Source organism: Neolamprologus multifasciatus, chromosome 6 (assembly GCF_963576455.1).
Source record: "Neolamprologus multifasciatus chromosome 6, fNeoMul1.2, whole genome shotgun sequence".
Taxonomy (NCBI): domain Eukaryota; kingdom Metazoa; phylum Chordata; class Actinopteri; order Cichliformes; family Cichlidae; genus Neolamprologus; species Neolamprologus multifasciatus.
In genome coordinates, this window is record NC_140444.1 from 18,444,197 (window position 1) to 18,461,580 (window position 17,384).

General features: G+C 39.4%; 1 long non-coding RNA gene across 1 annotated transcript; it reads left to right on the top strand.

Annotated features, from left to right (window-relative positions):
* Positions 1-3,409: 3,409 nt before the first annotated feature.
* LOC146516818 (uncharacterized) lies at positions 3,410-13,392 on the top strand. Its single transcript, XR_014874340.1, has 2 exons — positions 3,410-11,273; positions 11,411-13,392. It is a non-coding gene; the product is annotated as an uncharacterized LOC146516818 (long non-coding RNA).
* Positions 13,393-17,384: the final 3,992 nt, after the last annotated feature.

A 17,384-nucleotide genomic window follows, 5' to 3' on the forward strand; every position in this document is an offset into this window, starting at 1 on the left:
ATACCTGGGTGCATGCACAAGGTTTGAAATATGTGTAGACATTCTTGTTGTTGCATTAACAAAGATATGGTCTACCAATCTCAATCATGGTAAATATGTGAATTTTTTGCCACATTTTCACTTTTTAATATTTTATCCACCTATAAGCTGTAGATATTCCCTTAATTCAGAGTACTCTGAAGTTGTGTGTTTGGCTTTGTTGGCAACCCAATATTCAGTCTTTGTGAATAATGTGTCTTGCCTGGCTTGGATGTTCGCTAACATTACTATGATCTCACCCTCAAAAAACATCGCCTTTTCTCTTTCGATTCACAGGTATCCCTGACTAAACCCTTATTTGTTCTCTTATATGAGGGGAAGTCACAAGGCGGTACCAATTTAAGTAGATCATATGTGCTTAATTCTTTGACTTCTCAGCACCTTTTTTGAAGTCAGCGCTACTGGAAATTGCTTTAACTCCAAGTTCAAGTATATATATATTTTTTATCAATATTTTCATAAATGCAGTCCCTGGCTTTTGGACCTTGATTTGGAGATTAGATGGGGGCAGGAGTTTGAAGTAGGTTTAAGCGATCTCTGCAGTCTGAGGTCATGTCATGTTTTAAGTGTAACAGAATGACAGCCACTTAGCATAGCAGAGAATCTTTCCTTGTATCATTTTTCAGAAGTTCAGTGATTTTTGTGCCATCTTGACAGGACTTGACACAAAGAGAACCAGTTGCAGAAAGCCTGATATTTTACATGAAATCAGCTTTGGTTTTGAGCATACTGTGAGTTTAATAGTGTTAATGATTTGTAAACATTTGCTCAAAATAACAGTTAACAATCAGACAAATCTCAGCAAGATGCCTATTGCCTCAGCTGCACTTATCTTGGTTGGTAACTCCTTAATGCGACATAAAGTATGGTTCTTGGATAAGGTTGCATATGATTTCACTGAAATCACTTACTACTTGGCTATAATCCCTGTGACTTAATTATCGAGAACATGATCACTAGTATTATGTTCCTTCAGAGAACTCTTAAAAAATAAAGCACACTCGTTAAAAAGAAAATGTTTATTAATATTTACTGCATCTGTGAACTGAGTTTAATCAGAAGATGACTCTCATCATTCATCATGTCCACCTTGTTGTGTGTGTGTATGCTTACGGTATATACAGTAAGCATATATACATAATAACACAATGTATATGTATATAACACAACAATAAGCAATAGCGGTGGAACAAATATCTGATCCTATGTCAAGTGGCTGGTAATAACTCTTGGTAAAGGAAAATAGCCAGCATGGTTTAGAAATGCAATTTAGAGACTGAAGTGTTTCTACTTTTGACAGTGTTGTGACCATATGCTCATTAAATCACCACTAATATAAGTTATTGAAAAGAAATGAACAGAATTCACTGGAAGTAGGGAAAAAAACAAAACAACAAATATACAAAAAAACATTTTATTTTTATTTTGCAACCACAGGCAGCACCAAAATGTGGAAACAACACTGACTGCAGAATGAGGCATTTCATTTAACTACACCAATACGGAAATGTTGTAAACAATGTGACATTCCTCCTATTAAAATGCAGCACTCAATTATTCACCTTTGGTATGTGATGTACTTCCCCAAATGCTAAAACGAAACTTGATTTAGTTGGATATAAGACAATGAATATGTCACAAAGTGATACAAAATACACACAACATGCAAGCAGACATGATAAAAGCTCCACAGAATGATACTCTTATTAGGCCGACAGTGTGTGCCTGTTTCAGCAGGATTCTTTTCCGTATCTCTGCACACTTCATGGAACTGAATCTCATTGTGGGAGATTCAAGATATAGATCTTGATATATCCATCCATCCATCCATCCATCCATCCATCTTTCCACTGTTTTTGTAGTTTAGGATTGCAAAGGGGCTGAGCTTATCTGGTTAACTGGATAGGTCACCATTTATCAATGGGTGACCTTGATTGACCCATTCAAAAGGTACCTTAGCTTAACTGCTAAAATCCCCCACCCTTAACACTTATCCATACACATGTGCCCCACAAAAGCACACATTGTCATCCAAACTCACACTGATAAGTTGTCTATGGGGAAAGGAAGAGAGAGAAAATCCTATGTGTGTGTATTCATCCTCCTTACTCCCAACATCCCTGCACCTGACCTTCAGTGTTATTAGGGAGCCTTCTTTATTCCTGACACTCTCACAGATCTTCCCTGAAGAAAGCAATTCATCCATTTTCCAATAACTTACCACCCAAGGCAATTATGTCTGTTTTTCTGCCACCTCTCCGCTTCTCAATAAAGTGCTCATAAATGGGGAGGGCAAAGATGTGAGAAGTGATTTTGAAAAGATTGCTCTGTGTGTGAGGAAATGAGACAGTGTGTGTGTGTGTGTGTGTGTGTGTGTGTGTGTGTGTGTGTGTGTGTGTGTGTGTGTGTGTGTGTGTGTGTGTGTGTGGGTGTGTGTGTGTGGGAGAGAGGGTGAGAGGGTGTTCTGTTAAGAGATGTGTGAGGATAGCAAAAGTGAAAGTGATATTAAAAAGCAGAAGTTAAAAGGAGACAATGATTGAAGGGTTGGGTGGCAGGAGTTGTGAATTTGATATGTCTGAAGTACAGAGTTTGTGTTCAGCTCAGCTGGGTTCAGGCATCGCTTCAAGGCAATGCAGTCACATGAAAATAAAAACCTTGGAAAAGGGGAAAAAAAGCTACATAGAAATTTTATTAGTTTTCTATTAAGAGTAAAGCATGTTTTTATTTAAGTAGTACTCAAAAACAAGTAAAGAATTTTCTTTAGACAAATATCCAATAACATACTGTACAAGTTTCAGTTTAATCTCGATATAAATTTACTTGTCAGTGGCTTAAAATATAGAAGCGTTTCGCATGCATTGACTTCCACCACGCAATCCTGCATGTTTTTAATGCCATGCAGCATGAAAGCCTGATGATCATGTCTGTACAAAAGTGGTTTTCTGTCTTGTCTCTTGTGTACAGAAGTTATTCCAGATTCCCACAATCTTTAAATGATATTATGTAATACAGATGATGAAACTCCCAAATTCATTGCAACTTGAGGCTAAGAAGAGTTATTATTAAATTATTAAAGCATTTGCAGTTTCTCACACAGTGCTGAAAACCTCCCCGTTTTTACTTCTGAGAAACTCTGCCAGTCTGTGATGCTCCTGTTATACCCTATTATGTTACTCCATACAGAAAATGTGTACATCTGTGTGTCCTTGAAATATTTTTCAGTTACATCTCTTCTTTAATGATTTACCTTTGTCTTACTTTTGTTTTGTGTGGCTTATTTTATATTTGAAATATTGGGTTTTTATCAGCTGTGTGCTGATAAGTGTGTTTACTGATCTAAAAACATTATTCAGTTAGGGTCAATAGCACAAACCAAACACTGGATCTGCATTAAAAAAATAATAAAAATAAAAAAGAATAACGGTGTATTATTCTAAGCAGTTAAACAACAGTGTTAAACAACATAATGAAGAAATTAAATACATCTTATTCATCCGTGATTTCCCAAATTGTACTTTTCAAGCTGTTATGATGGCCTGTGGGTACATTTTAAAGTCACTATTGGTTGTCTAAACAGATATGTAGAACTAGGCATCCCAAAATCCTTGCTGTAACTCAGCTGCGTTGCTACTTTAGATGCTGTGTGTAACCATGTGTGTATACACTATATGCACACACGAGAAACCCCATTTTCTCATTCTTTAAAGGTGAAAAAACCCCAAAATGCAACTCGTTTATTAAACTGATCGTTTTATCCTTTTAAAACTAGAAACTCTGTTTAGATTTGATGCCAGCAAAACATTCCAAAGCGATGATGCAGGGGCATGTTTACCAGAGCGTTACATCACTTGTGTAAGTGTTTGGGAACCAAGCAGACAAATTGCCACGGCTTTGAAAGTGAAATGTTTTCCCATTCTTGCTTGATATAGCATTTCAACTGACCACTAGTGTGGGGCCTTGTTTATGCTGTGTGTGCTTCAAAGAAGGACCAAATGCAAAACGTGAAGAAACAAAACAGCTAACAATAATACAAAAGAAAAAAGGAAAAAAGCAAATTATCTGAAAAAGTCATCTGAAGGAAAGATGCAAAGAGGAGATGAGAAGGGAGTAACACAAGAATGCAGGTAGGTGAACAAAAGAATTTAGTAAAGGAAAGGGGAAAAACAAAGAGGCAAATACACCAAAGTCATTAGGAAAGGTTCAAGGTTATTGTTAGTGTCCCACTTGGTGATAGTTGATCTGTAGCAAGAGTTTGCATAACAGAAGACTATAGACACAGGGGCAACATTATCAACAACAGCAACAATAAATCAGAGAACTAATGCAAGAAAAGTAGATAAGAGCAAAAGTGCAAGTGTGAAACCATTAAGTGCAGCACTTAGGATGAGACATGCCCTGAAAACATGACCTGAGGGCAACAGCTCACACTCACGATAGGGTGGATGATTCAAGCACCCTCATATGTCAATAGTCATCCTAAGCACTGTCTGATATTAATGGCCTTATACTTTCATAATTATCAAGCAAAATAATGATATGAAATCTTAAAACAGATATTCTGTGAAGCAGTAGAGACATTCATAATTATTACATAAGAAATGAACTGCTTGACTTCTTAAATGTAGCATCAGCATGGGAATGAACAATACCCAACATTGCTCATTTTTTGTGTTGTCTTTTCATTATTTTAATGTCAACGTCAAAACCTTTGGTAACAGTTTGTAGCAATCTTGGTGATTTTTAGATCTTTTTTGATACTTTTTTGATAGATGGAGGAAAGACTGCTTTCACCAAGCCACTAAGTCATCCGTATATATGCATAGATTGAGACATGGTTAGATGCTTAAGCATACCCAGCTGTGAGCGTATAAATGAATATTTACTGGATCGTCTTCTGAATGATCTACAGCTGCATGTGCTCAGATGAAGGGGAGAGTGGGTGGAGTTAGGAACTCTGGACAGATGCAATCATCATCTCACGATGACTCTTAAATCTAACCCAGAATCAAAGATAGCTTGATCCTTTGCATTCAGCCTCCAAGGCCAGAGCACCAACTTCTTTGAGGATCGCATTCATTATGCAACAGCATGAACTTTGTTTCTATAACTACCTATCAGATAAACTAAATCTCATTGCTTTGCTCAGGCTGCAATTTATATTTTTTATAGTATGTAAATAACTTTAGGTACTACTCAGTCAGTATTTTTAGAAACGTTCTAGTAATGACTCTGACTACGAATGAGCAGAGAGTGTGTTGAATTATTTATTTGTCTATTTTGCAATTGACCAAATGAATAGCCCCATTTGTAATGTGAGGCTGCCGCTCACAGTGACAATCTCACAGATACAGTAATTATCACCAGCTCAATGTTTCACCTGCTCCTTTCACTGCTTCTTTTTTTAGCCTCCTTAAGCTAATTGTTTAGCCCACCAATGCTTATCAACCTTGTTTCAAGCAGCAGCAAGCACTTGTCTTCGCACACACACAAAAACACACACACAGGCACACGCAAAGGTTTGGTAAAGCCATGGATACTACTTGCAAGGAGACAAGATGTTGGCAACCACTTAGGAGAGCATCGAGGGTAATGTATAGTATTTATTTTTTTCTCAGTTATGGGTGGAAACAGATAAAAGGAGAATGACTGTTGGACCCACATTTACCAGGTGGATGGAAAATATCTTCAAATGACTTTAAATTGTACATTCAGTATATAATATAGTCATTTTATGCTCTTAGCAAAAATTATTAACGAGCACACAGAAAGCTACTTTTGGCTGCTTTCTTATTCACAAGGGGTCACCACAGCCGCATGTTTTGATATGGCAGTTTTTACCCTGACACAACCCCAAAGGGACTGTGTCAGGAAGGGATCTAATGCTTGTAAAGCGAATGTGTAAACCACTAAACTGAAGAGCCACTCTTAAGCATAAAGCAAATAGCAAGGTATTGTTTAGAAAATGAATGTGCCTATTCTACTGTTTTTATACTGTTTTCTTTAACCTTCATATCACAACTAAACAGTGTGTTAAGATGCTCTGTTTGTCTCATTTGCGAAGGGAAAATATGTGATGTATTGTATGAGATTATACTTCATTATTCAATTGGTTTTCCATTTTGGTCTGGGAAACACTTATAAAAAGGGAAGAGGATTATGAGAGAGGCTGGGAAAGTAATGTGTGCCAGCTGATATCCAGGGAATTCCTGAATAAATTAAGCACACAATCTCTCTTTCTCTCACAGACATACGGGCACAGAAACACATGCGAGCACGCACACAATCACAAATACACAAATGGCTGACCCTTAGTGTTCCCACGACATCTGTTACGACAGAGTTCAGCTAGTTGTTGTAGAAAAGCCAAAGTGACCCACCCCAGAACATAAGAGGACTTCACAAAATATTGTAGTGGTTTGGCACGCAACAGAAATAGATGAGTGGATATGAGAGGCTTTAGTGGGACTGGACCATTTTTGTCGTTTTATTAGCAAGTGATTAGCAGTACTTTTAGTGTACTAATACCATGGATGACTCAGGCACTCCAATTTCTCAATTTCTCTCATTTAAAATATAAAAACAGGGTGGGTCTTCTCTATTCGCATGAGTTCATCATAACATTAAAACAGCCTTTCCAATATTGTGGAGGTCACCTTCCACTAATACCTCTGGCCTGTCAGGGCATGAACATTGGACCTCTGACACAGAGAAATTGGCAACAGATCTTTGAGGTCTTGTGGATGTTTGACCTGTGATCTGGGGTGTTATGGAGGCTGGGTCACCTTGTCATGTTCTTCAAGCTGTTCCCGAGATGCACGCGATCCTAATGGGGGAAGCCCTGATGTGTGAGCGTGCTGTTGCCACGCGAAGCATAAATGTGTACATGTGTGGTCTCTAGCAATGTTTACATGGATGATCCGTGTCAAAGTAACATCCAGATGAGTGCCAGGTCTCGATCTTTCCCAGCAGAACATTGCGGTGTAACACGAAGATCAATGTCATTCACTTTAACTGTCGGTGGTTTTAATATTGCAGCTGCTTCGTGTCCTTTACTCTATAATCAATAAATCCAATAAAAACCAAAAGCCAACTTCACTACCCAGTTTTTGGCACTCAGCAAGAAGCACATTAGTTGTTGTAATGAAGATGTACAGTACATCTTTAAAACTGCACATCACAGATAGCAGCCAGCTTTTGTCAGGAAGCTTTTGGGGGGGTTGGGTATTTTTACTTTTTTTTTTTTTTTTTGCCTTAGTTGAATATTAGGTGAACAAGCACATTTTAGGTGCAGGTGAGGTTAACCTAAAAGTGACAACTGAATGATAACGTCTGGACCGAGCCAGACATGCAGACACAAGTTGTCAATTAGGAAACGTTTTTATTATAATTACACTCAAGTTAGATCAGAGGAAGATTAGATGGCTCTTTGGAGCGTGAATAAGCACAGCAGTAGGCTCAGCTGGCAGAGCTTGCAGGTGGACTGATTTGGTAGCTGATGGCAAGCAGGTAAATAGAGCTGTACACAAATGAAGAAGTTAAGACTAGAAAGCAGGCAGACAGATGAAGAGAGGTTGCAGCTTGGCTGGGCTGGGAGTCGAGGAGGTGGAGTAGTCCAAGTACAAGAAAATAAAATTACTTCTAAGCAGAAAACACAAAACAGACACATCTGAATAAGAGTGACTGGAGGCCTAGCAATAGATATACTGCTGGTTTGACTGGCAACAGTTGTGCATGTTAATTGGAGCAGAGCTGTGGGAAGATGAAGGGTTTGCTACACCTATGACATTCAACAGACAAGACAGACAAGTAAAGAAAACAAGAGTCACAAGGAAAGGGAAAGCAAATGGTGAGAGGAGAAGGTATGCAACCACAGCTGTGACACATGAATGGACCACCTATCCAGTGTATCTGTGTAATGTTATCTCATAAAATTCAAAGGGACACACAACCCAACCATAAACAAACCCCATGATCATCATTGCTAACGGGTTATATATATATCATCCTGATAATTACTGTTCTATTTATCACTTGTAAAATGTAGTCCAACTTAAGTTTGACAAGCTTTAGTTGCTATAATAAAAGCACATGTCAAACTGAATCATCTCGTCAGCGGGAAGAGAAAATAGAGAAACTATGCTTGTCCACTTTGTATAAATTACACAAAACGACACAGTAAGAACACGCAGGGCAAACTGCTAAGATGTGATATTTTTTTGTAGTCCATCTTTGAAACATTATTTTTCCACAGCAGCCCCACGTAAACAACATCTGCTGTTGCATAATTAAGTAGTCTAGTGCAAGTGCAGTTGGATTTCTCTGTGCACCACAGGCTTTTTTTTTTTCATCAGTCCATCTGAATTCTCCTTCACATCTTTCTATGACCTTATGGTGTTTTCCATGGAGGTTAAGAAAAGTTAGAAAGGTAATTTTAACTGTTTGACCACAACCTCTCATTTCTGCTAGTGCCACAGTGTTGTTTCCCACAACTCTGTGACACTGAAGCAGTCTACAGAGTCTAACAGCCCTGAAACTGAAGCAGCTCAATACAATTAAGAAAGTCTTAGTGGGTGGCTCAGTGGTGCTGTGGTTAGCACTAAGATCACAAAGAAAAATGTTGTGGGTTTGAGCGACAAATATAGTATAACGATGAACACAACTTCCAGATCAGTAAAATCACACCAACCCAGAAGCTGTTAAACTTGAAATAAATCATCATTTTGAACATATAACAATAAGAGTAATAATGTAGAATCAAGTCAATAAGGTCCCACTCCCACAGGCCTAGAGAGCAGTCTGCAACCATCTGGTAGCTGTTGGTTATGAGGGAAAAATGCATATTCCCAAACCAGATGTGAGTGGTTGTTGGAGTCCCAGTCCCACAGGCCAACCACTGGTGGCTAGGAAGAAGCATGCATTTCTCAACTGGTTGGCAAAAACCTCCTTGGGATTGCTTTGATCAGTAGCATATTGCTAAAAAAGTTGATTGGTGTGTGATTTTGGACCAACTTGCTTATCAGGATGATGGTCAAGCTTAAAAACTGTCTGGAATGTTCCCTGATGGTTTACCTTCACTGACTGAATGCCAAAAAGTGAGGGAGAAGCAGTGGGAAAACACCAGGAAAAAGGGGAATCTATCAAAAAAACAAACCAAACAGCTTGCACATCAACATTTCTCCTCAGCCTGCATCTGAGATCCAAATGAGCGTTCCTCAAAACATGGATCACGTATAAGTCAATTCATTCAAAAGGGTAGATTCTACTGAGAGACATTTGCATACAGAAACTACATCGCAGTTTGAATGGAAGTGAAGACCTTGTCTGAGAAAATGTCCAGCTATTCTCTGTAGAGTAGAGAAACAGTGAAAAGTCTAGTGCAGACAGGAAATGGAGACCATTTGCCTTCAAAGTAAAGTTGCGCCTTGTGAAACTTGCTGGCTGCAGCTCTGAGGCACAACTTTTACTTGGAAGGCTAAACTTCTCTGTTTGCAAATTGTGACATGCCTCTCTGAAGTTGTTCAACTGCTTAGCTAGTATTTGCAGAAAAACAACATGCAAGTGTGGCAATCTGCTACCAACCAAAGTAATCACTAGGAAGTTTTTTGGTGCTGCATGAGCCAGCAAATTCCAGGAACCTCTGCCAGCCAGCTAGAGAATACACATATTTCCCTAGCAACCAGTGATGGTATCATTTCAAGCAAACGCTCTCTAAACATACAGGGTTTTTTTTAAGCAAGATGACAGTGACCCCACAACTCGGAATTGGATAAGTGGAAGATGATGGATGGATGGATGGATGGGTTTTTTTTAAACCAAGCTGGCGATGGCCCTACGACCCTGAATTGGATAAGTGGAAGAGGATGGATGGATGGCTGTGGTGAAAACCAACGGATGATGTCGCATTGGAATGGCCATCTTTTACACCATCTATTTTCTGAACCTGCTGGTTGGGTGGGGTCTTTCTGTGTTTTCAGCTTAATCTGACTTCCTCCGACAGTCAAGCGTCATGCATTTTAGGTTAATTGGTGATTCTTAACTGGTGATTCCAAACTAGCCATAGATCTGACTGTCTCTCTGTGTTACCCCTGTGATTGAATGACAACCTCTCTAGGGTGTACCCTGCCACTTACATGAAGTCAGCTGGGACTTCATGGATCAGCTGGGTTCAGTCGATAGCTCAGCAACTCTGAACAGGGTAAACAGTTAAGAAAATGGATGGAAGACGGTTTTCTTTAATCACTTACATCTATTTACAGCTTTTTGGACTGTGACATGTAAAAATGTCTCTGGTACAAAGGAAGAAGATATGGCACAAAAAAAGGTTTCAACTTTATATGTTTGCAAATGTTGCCGGGATCAGTTTGTTATAGTTTATTTTAAATGTGTTAATTGACTACAAATACAGAACATCACCAGCCTTATCCTTAACAGTTCCACCATTGGAATATTACAAGTGAAACATAGTCCATTTGCTTTCCACCTGCACTTATAAACCATTAGTACCACATTAGGTTATGTAACATTATAACTCTGAAGGCATTTTACTCCCTTGGTAAAGCCTAAAAGTTTTAGCCTCTTTTATACTAATGTAGCAATTGCCTGAGGTGGAACTTTTGTTGCTGTAATAATTACAGAATTGTGTCATTGTGGGAATTCAAAGGGTAAGGCAGCCCGCCGTGTTGTGATTGTCATGGAAACAGTTTTATAAACTGCACTTTGGCTTTATTTGTGCAGCCCCCTACCATCAATGCCACTGCCAGTCACAGTCTCACACAGAGTTTGACTCTAAAAGCTGTAAATATGAACCTTTTATCAGGATGTCCCATACACGGCATGTGCCTGCCATAGAAGCATTAGAGACATTTAAATTGTTTTCTTTTTTATCTAATGTTTTCGAAATTGTACAAATTGTTTTGTTTTGCAAAAACCCACCTCAGGTCCTGCTCAGTTTGAGACGCTGACAATTTTGTGAAAGCTGTATTTTAGTGTGGTAGCTAATGGAAAAATCAATCTTGTATTATACCTGTAATTCTGGACAGCTTAATGATTGTAATAACTCTTACTCTTTCTCTCTCTCGCACAGGCAAAAATAAAGGGAAGGAACAAAAATGAGAAAAAGCAATGAAGAGCAAAGAAGGAATGTGTCAATCAGTGTTTGCTTGCAGTTTTTCATTGTTTGTCTCAACACTCCCAGATGGCGAAATTGGTATGCTGCTGAGAAGTCCAAGCCAAACGTTAGTATTGTAAAGCAAAGTTTGACACATACATTTTCTGTTTCTTATTGGCAGTGATGGTCAGCAATTCTCAAGAAAGCTCTGCAGCTCTGTTAATTATTATATTTTTCTTTCTTTCCTTTTTTTTTTTAATGCAGCAAGAAATAAATGAGGACCAACTGGTGACAGACTGTAGGCGGACAATGCTAGCCCGGATCCACCAACATGAAGCGTTCATTTTTTTTTTTTTCACCCACATTAGTCACATGGGGAAGGCATACATCTTAATCAAAACATTAATGGGAATTCATGATGCTTTGCCAGGCTTGTGGATTTCTGAGTACCTGACGGTGTTTAATACTCCACATGTATAAACTGAATTTTTCATAACAGCCTCACTTCTGCATCATAAAACATTGAAAAAAAATCAGTTAGGGTTACACAGCACTGTAAGAAAAAGTCAATTCACTTGATAAAGTAAGTACTTGAAAGCCAGATAGAATATATTTTGACTTTTTTTTTCTAACTTTAGGAGTGGCTCATGAATATAAATCAATGGTTAACTCTAAACCACTGGGGAAAGATATATGAAAATCTATTTGAAATGTTGTGGTAAGCAGATGTTGTTTTGAAGACTTTGTTTGTGAATTGCACTGTGCTGTGGACGATGGGTATTAAAGATGCAATAAGAGAATAGAGAATGGGCTGCAGAAGAAAGAGTTACACACAAGCGGAAAGCAAACATGTTCGCGGGCCTTTTTAGTCTGCAGATATACGCAAACTTCAGTGGCAGTGATACGTTTGAAGGGCTTAATAGTGGAGATTATCATGACACACACACAAACCCATAAGGTGTGGGTACACATTATGGGTCCGCTCCTCAGGAGTTGGCCCTTCTGTGACATTTGGAAAGGGCAGGAGGAGCATTACTCACGCACACACGCACACACACACACACACACACTGCTTTGACCTCCACGCCATCAGGTGTCAGCATGGCCCCCCCGTGCAGAAGCTCAATACTCAGATTAACATCAGGAATCAGGATTAGCTTGCCCCTGCAGGGTTTGGACAGCACACACTCGTTTCACCTGGCTGTCCTATTGCTCTCAGGTGCCACCCACATAACCCCACACACACAAACACACACACATACACACGCATGGTAGTCAGACACACAGATATATAGCATGTGCACATACATGGACAGATTAAGAGTTATTGTTTGACATTTGCTGATAAAGGTTAATATAAAAAACTGCTTTGGCAACATGGGAATAAATATAGTAATTTAGGGACCTCACATTTATAGCAGTGGGCATGAGTTTCAACCTTTGATTCATATTCATCAAAATATAGCTTTTCCAGTTAATAAAAGCAGAAATAAATAATGCAATAAGTCTGTTTATTTTCTGACATTCATAAGCCTATAAGACCCTTTGTGGAACATTATTTCTGCTACTGTGAACAGGCAGTTGAAAAACTGCCTCTAAAACACAACTCTGTCCCATCCTTGAATGTGCAGTCTTACATAACTATACCTCACCAGCCACCTCACAGCAAGTGAGCTTGTTCAAAATCGTTAAGGGGGCATCTCTTCCGCTTTTAAAATTGTCAGCTATAGCAAAGGATTGCCTGGCTTGACCAGTGCACTTCTCACAAGTCAGTCAAAATCAGATCATTGATTTCTTTGATGCAAGGTTTGAAGCAAGGGCAAGCTAAAAAGTGTCTGAACAAAGATATAGACCGCTGGCCTGGTTTAGAGCATGACAGCATGTCAGACCTCTACGTCTCCTCTATTAGAGATGCTTTGTCCCATGATCTCTTCTATTTATATTTAACAAGTAAATCTGGATGCCTCTGCAGCCACTGTGTGCTTTCCATTCTGAAAGGTTAGCAGATAAGATATTGCTCTGAGACTGGGGTCAATACAGCAGGTTTGGTTGTTTTCATCTCCTCTGTCTGTCGAAGAGGCTGCAGCTTCTCTCCTTCGATGAGTCACTCGCTCGACTGCAGAAGAAATGAATGCTGTTCTACTGCCACCTTGTGGTCACTCCAATCCCCCCTCCACACACACACACACACACAGAGAGAGAGAGAGAGAGAGAGAGAGAGAGAGAGAGAGAGAGAGAGAGAGAGAAATTTTACTGTTGTAATACAGTGTATGCTGTGTGGCTTTTTGTGCTTTTTTTGTCCCGTGCTGTTTTAAATGGTTTAAGCTTTAGGTCCTGTTGAGCTAAATCTTAATGCCACAGCATACAGTACTAAAAGCAGGGGACACAATCTGCTGCTTCAGCCATTTTTAACAGGATATGCGTGTACAGCCTGGTCCATAAAGAAATCATGTTCAGAGTTCAGAATGGAACTTGCCCTTATCAGTTAAGGTAAGTAAGACCTCACTTAAGGGAAGCAAATCCCTTAAGTACATTTTACTACAGGTGGTAGCGAAGACGCTGACACTGAATGATTTTGGGAAGAGATTAGAAAAAGTTACTAGTGGGTAAGGATGGGGTTTGTACACATATTTATTCAGGTACTCTTGCCATTGTCAGTCAGGTCAGTATATAGTGCCTGTTCAGCCAGCTGCACACTTACTGAACCAGGACTGGAAATTAACTTCAGCTAGATGACACTGAGTATATTGACTGTGCCTATTGAATTTCTTTTCTTATTCCCAAAGTAATATTTCTTTTTTCAATAGAGTCATTATTGGATAAACAAATAACTAAATCTGATATCATACCTTGCTGTCACTGCTTCCTGAGTAAAGGCTGCAGGGTTCCATCTTGTTACATGCTGTATGTGTAGTTATAGGCACAGATGTTATACACCTACTTTACACATGTTTTGCAGTAGTACATGCCAGTTTGCACCTGCCTTTTCTTCTTTTGGTTTTTTAAGTGTCCAACAACAGTTCGACCAAGACACCTGAGAATTCAGTGCAGACAAATGTGAGAAGGACACAGATAGATAGAAAAAGAAGATGAGAGAGAAACACAGTGTGTGTTTGTGTATGTGTGTGGGGTTTTTTGTGTGTACAAGAGCTACTTTCAATTCAGAAGCTGTGACATGGAACTGTCAGTGAAGCCTAGAAGTGCTGACAGGTAACACACACACACACACACACACACACACACACACACACACACACACACGCACACGCAAACTTTGTTCACACTGTTGTAATTGAAAGCTGTCACTTTGAGATTTTCTCCTCCACAGGGATTTGCACTTGGCTGCGGCTCTGGAACTTCACTCATCTCCTCTTTTTGCTATTACTCCTCACCTTTAGACCCACTCTCTCCCTCTTTCTGCCACTGTAGTACATAATACACAACCCCCTTTGCTGTTTCCTTCCCATATACACTCACTCAACCAAAATCTGCCAAAAACAAAAAACAAAAACAAAGAAGAAGCAAAAACAAACTACTGATCCTCTATAAGGAGAGAATATTGACTGACTGACTGACTGCACATATTTGAAAGGTTGTAGGCTGGAGAGCAACTGCAGTTGTTTGGTAATGGTGTGATTGAGTCATCTGAAGCAGAATAGTTTACGCGTGTGACTTCACCATCCTTAATATTCCCAGACGTCTAAATTGTGTCCCTCGCATTTCCATTCTCTCTCTGCTACGACTATATGGCGTAATTCATTAATTATGGATTAGGGCCTAAATTAGGTTAGCGCATCTTTAATCATTTATGTGGACTCACTTCTTTGACTGGCCCACTAAATCATTAAGTAGGAGTTTCGGAGATGCTAATTTGTTCTATGATCGGCATTGGACAACTGAAAGTTTTGATGAGCTGATGTACGTGCAGATATTGTTTGTAAGGACCAAGGGGGGGGGGGGGGGGGGGGGGGGGGGGGGGGGGGGGAAATGACACACCAAACCAAGGACTATGTTGAGATTTTGATATCAACAACTCAGGTTTTCAATATTATGCAGAAACAGATGGAGGATACGATTTTTTTTACCCGTAAATGTCCACCAACACAAAGTTCACAGACACATACACACATACAGTACACCTATTCATATTTCCCTATCTCCATGTAGCTGCTAGTAATACACTTTTTATATCTTGTATTTTTTTTTTCAGCATATTAAAGCATCTTTTCTGTTAAAAGACATTAATCTTACAGAGCTGTTGATCCCTGCTTACTTTACATGCATTCTGATAACAAACACATGAGATAACAATACAGCATGCAGTTTGCCAAGAGGAAGGCAAACGGAGTGTCAGTATTGTGCATTTTCTCTCACTCAGGGGTTAGAATACCAACAGTCAATAAGCTGTACAGTATGTCAGTGCAATACACAAATGAATAGGAATGGGTTCTTATTTTTTTCACCTTTTTAGTTGATTTTTATTTTTCTCATATAGAAAATTCAGCATGACTTACAGGAATGGTAAATGGCCTGTATTTGTATAGCCCTAAGGACCTCAAAGCTTTACACATCCAGTCATCCACCCATTCACACACTGCAAGCTACATTGTAGCTACAGGCACCCTGCGGCGCACTGACAGAGGTGAGGCTGCTGGACACTGGCGCCACCGGGCCCTCTGACCACCACCAGTAGACAACGGGTGAAGTGTCTTGCCCAAGGACACAACAACCAAGACTGTCCAAGCCAGGCCTCGAACCGGCAACCTTCCGATTACAAGGCGAGCTCCCAACTCTTGAGCCACGATCGCCCTAAGGAAGACTTATGTATTAAACGGGCCTAAAGTCAGCGATTTATTGTAGATTGTAAATGTTAGAAAAAGGCTCAACAAGTATGGCTTGAAGTTGCAATGACCCAGCCAAAATCCAGATATTAAAATTCTGATGCTGAAATTCTGATGCAGGACCTTAAGGGAGCTTTGCATAAACAAAGTGCAAATATCAATAAACTGAAACAATGATCCAAAGAAGAGTGGGCCAAAATCCTCCACAATGATGTGAGAGTTGTAAAAGAAACAATTACTTTAAGTTAGTGCTAATTCTACAAGCTACTGAATCATGGAGTGTACTTCCTTTTCCACAGGAGTGCACAGAGTCTTGTGAAAACGATACTATTCCCCACAAGATCTCCTTTGATTGTAATCATCAGCTTTTAATCTAAGTGACTATATTTACTTTAGAATTGGTTAATTCACATGAGAGTTCACTGCATTTCTTTCTTCTGGCTGTGTTTGTCTTTTAAAAGCATGTTTTAGTGGATTTAAACCAAACAACCCACACAGTCCCAATGCAGAGGATAAGCTGTGTTTTTTAACTTGATAAAATGTTGTAAGATCTGAAACCAGATCTTTATAGAGGCTTCAAGATGACAGACAGTGTGAAACACAAGTGACACAGTAATGCTGTGGAACAAAGATCTCGATGCACTGTGCTGCACAAAGCAGCTGAACTTACAAAGAAAGCTCTCTGACACTATTTTCAAGCCAATCAAACTAAAAAAGAAAGCTATGAAGTGCTTGATTTTAACATCCAAGGAACTTTTGGATTTAGACAAGCTCCTGCTTAACTCTTGAATAAAACAAGGAGGCACCCTTCCTTTGACATTGTGTCTATGTATAAAGCTAATGCATGCGAAGCAAATGAGCACAAACTCAGAAATACCATCTTTTATTCGACTGCTTCAGTTTGAGCTGAACACTGTGGCCCAGCTCTGTTTTATGGCTTCCACACTCTGCTGCTCCTGGGTGCTTAGCTCTCTCATTTTCTTTGGTGACTTGGTTGTACAGCATACTGCAGCCTTATCTCACCTCTCCTCACAACTGATTACCCACTAGTGGAGTCCCCTTCCTTCCTCAGTCAGCAGTCTGGCTTCAGTCATATGAACCGATATACTGAGTTTTATTTAATAACAAAACCAACAAAAAAAAGCGGGGGGGGGGGACATGTGGCCTTTTTAAGCTTGAACCGATTCAAATTTTCTCTCTAAATACAATGAGTGGTGACAACTAAGGCCAAATCATGTTTTATTCATCAGGGTGCAAGACAAATTGTGGCCACAGGCATAAAAAATAGTCAGTTTTGTTGCAATAACAATGGAGGTAAAGTGCTGCAAACAGTCATTTGTTTTTAACTCCTGGATTGTTTTTCTCTTTAAATTAATCCATGGAAAACTAAAAATCAT